The sequence below is a fragment of the Rutidosis leptorrhynchoides genome, chromosome 6 (assembly GCF_046630445.1).
Source record: "Rutidosis leptorrhynchoides isolate AG116_Rl617_1_P2 chromosome 6, CSIRO_AGI_Rlap_v1, whole genome shotgun sequence".
NCBI lineage: Eukaryota > Viridiplantae > Streptophyta > Magnoliopsida > Asterales > Asteraceae > Rutidosis > Rutidosis leptorrhynchoides.
In genome coordinates this window covers 186,844,910-186,848,421 of record NC_092338.1, presented here as the reverse complement: position 1 = coordinate 186,848,421, position 3,512 = coordinate 186,844,910, and positions in this window count along the sequence as shown.

Genomic DNA, 3,512 nt, shown 5'->3' with positions numbered 1-3,512 from the left:
TATTTTTGGGACTGAGAATACATGCGTTTTTTTTTATGTTTTACTTACTTGACACGAGTACTTAAACTTTACATATGTGTGGGTTATACAACGGCATAAAGATTCCCCTTAGCACGGTAACGTTTAGCTATTGGTTTTTGAACCGGTAGACGCGAATATTAGATATGGATCCATAGGATTTGACATCCCCACTCGGGCTAGTCGCTCTAGCATTTAACGGGTGTTTAATACTTTGAGGACATATGCACTCTCCAGGTGTACTTTTAGGGGGTGATATTTATATTTACGTTAAGTCTAGTTACCATGTGCCCACGGTTATACATATGCTTTTCATATTGTTTTGAAACATTGAAATCTCGTGGTCAATCTTATATTACTATTACAACTTAAACTATAGCTCACCAACATTATTGTTGACGTTTTTAAGCATGTTTTCTCAGGTGCTTAGAGGTTTGTTGCTTCCGCTGTTAGACTTGCTGTCATGCTGTTTAGACTTGCTGTTAAGGACCTGCTGTGTTAGATAACCGCTGCATAACTTAGAGATATCTCAATCATGAAACTTTTAATTTGCATTCGCAACTTATGTTATTTGAATAATGGCTTTGTCATGACCTCTGTGTTACGTTATCTTTTGTAAACACTATGTTTTTATGAATGCAAACTGGTTTTCAAACAGCATGTAGTACTTGACCGTGTAAAGATCCTGTTGTTGACGAATCGTACACGATGGTTTTGTACGGGGCGTCACAGACTCGGTGGTAGTAATGGGAGTTGTATAACACTGCGTCAGGTGCCTCCGTATACCTGCTAGTGGAATGCTTCACTCCTATGGTGTGGTTATCTTGTACTTGGGTACCGATGCGAAAACCCGAAGGTACGATAATGGTTTATTGTGATGATTTGCGGGGGTTAACGTCTGACCGATTCGAAGGGTCGAGGTTCGAGTACCTTGTAGTAAGTCCGTGGAAGAATTTTGAGTATGACCAACGTTGATACCGGTCATTGTGTTGTGGAATGTCGAAATTCCGCATGATATTATCATCTTGACGGTGATAGTGTGGGGTTAAAACCCTAAGTGGGGGAGTGTGTACCCGGAGGGTACGGTGTTGCCACGAGTTAGAAGGCATGTTCGAGCAATTTTTTGAAATCGTCCCGTTTTGTGAGCAAACTAGGGACGTAGAGTGTTGATCTTAAACTGTCTCGTGTAGAGACATGTTAGTATGGAGCGCGTTCGAGAGTGAGTTCTTTAAAGTACTGAGGACTTGTACGTGCGAGAGGTGTTAAGGTCATCCTTAAAGGACGATCGAAACGAGGTTCACCGGGTAATGGTGGACGGGTTATGGAAATTGTGGAGTTGCGCGTCGGTTGGAGTATTGAAAAGCTTGCAGGAAATCCCATCACTGTGCGCGTGGTGCGGATGACCCAAATTGGATTGTCGATTGGCGGTAGAACTCTAAGTAGTGAGTTGGAGTGCGCCAAGGAGTCATGAAGGATGGTTATGTGTTTGGAACGTTGTGTGGCGAGAAAGTGTGATCGATAGGATGCATTGGTGGCATCAAGGGGGTTTAGAGTGCGTGAGAACTCGAAGATTCGAGGAATGTTTTTGGGCTAAGATCACGAGGACGTGATCCAATTTAAGTGGGGGAGAGTTGTAAGACCATGTTTCATGTTCCAGTGCAATGGGACGCAGTCCCAAATCCTGGACGTCGTCCTGCTCTTTGAAACTGGACGCCGTCCCACATTCTGGACGCCGTCCAAACGTGCTGACGGGCTAGCTGTATAATTTTATTTTAAAACGGGGTATTTTGGTCAAATAACTTGGGTGTCGGTTTGGAGCACTCAAAACTGATCTAGATCCCATTTGTGGATCACATTTCATCCACACAAACACTCTCATCCAATTTTAGAGAGAGAAAGGGTTTAGAGAGAGAGAGAGAGCGCTTGATTTGGAGAAGAAGGAGTTGGATTCTCACCAAAGCTCGGGTTTTAAAGTTGTTCATCTCGCTTCTAGCTACGTTTTGGTAGTAGTGGTAAGTTCTAACTCCGAATTTCATTAATTGATTTGATATTCAAGTTAGGGTTTGAACTTGATATTGTTGAGAAACCCATTTAGACTCATGAAGTGCGTTTAGTGATGCTAGTAATCGGGTTTTGTAGTGCTGTTGGTGGATTTTGGGTCGGTTGTTGTTTTGGTCAAGTTCAAGACTTGCAAAATGGGTTAATCACTAGGTTTAGTGATTATGGATGTGTTGAAACCCATTTGGGTGTATTTTAGTTGACTAATTTTGAAATGGGTAAAAAATAGGGTTTGGTGTCAAATTGGGTAAGATAAGCGTTAACACTTATGATTTGGGTTAATTGGTGATTTAGGTCCATTTTCACTTGTGGTAGTGATTATTGGTTAGTTTGGGCGCGGGTTGTGCTCGGAAGTGCATTTGAGTCGAATTTACACTTATGGTATTTTGGGCATAAGCTAGAGTATTTAGCTTATTTGTTTGTGAATTATCTAGGTGATTCACATTTGGACGATTAGGAGATCAAGCGGGAGTTGCCTTTCTTGTAATCGAGGTGAGTGGAATATTTATACATGTATGTATGTAGCTTATCTACTCGTGTGCGATGTGGGTCTTCGGTGCCACATCTTGAGTATTATGTTGGTATGTGTCACAAGACGGTGACTTATTTGTTGGTATGATGGGATGAGAACTACAAGTCGGTATTGTCTCGATAGGTGATTCACAAGTCAGTGACACCTAATGGTGATTCACAAGTCGGTGACACCTAATGGTGATTTACAAGTCGATGACACCATATGTCGGGAAGTGATTTACAAGTCGGTGACACTTCATAGTATTTCACAAGTCGGTGACACTTAGTGGTGCTTCACAAGTCGGTGACACCACATGGCGTTCACAAGTCGGTGACCCATAGGTATTGGTGGGTAGTTCACAAGTCGGTGACACCCTTTGGTGATTCACAAGTCGGTGACACCTTATGATGATTCACAAGCCGGTGACATCACACGAGTGTGACTCGACGTTATTGGTTGACTACAAGGCGGTAGTACTATAGCGGGAATGGTTGGTATGTTTATTCATTGTATTGGTTTAGTATATTATTGTGTTGAGTTATATACTAACGTTGTTGATAGTTGTATGTGGTATTGCTAAATTGCTTATACGCTCGTATATGTGTTATGTGTTGGGGTATGCGTGTAGGTAAACTATATATGTTTGTGTATAAATGTTTTACTCACTAAGCATTAGCTTACCCTCTCGTTGTTTACATTTTTAGGTTCGGAAGCGGATTTGGCAAGGGTGTGCTCGGGATTTAGTTGATCTCCCCTTTTGATGCTTGCTTGGATTACTTTTGGATTCGACCTAGGATTGGGTAGTTTATCCCCAAACATCATGCTCGTAGTTGTTTGGAACTTAAACTCATTTGGGTCGAAACTCGTATTTTTGTATGTATTTCGTAAAACGGCCGATGTGGGCCCGATGTCGTAAAACTTG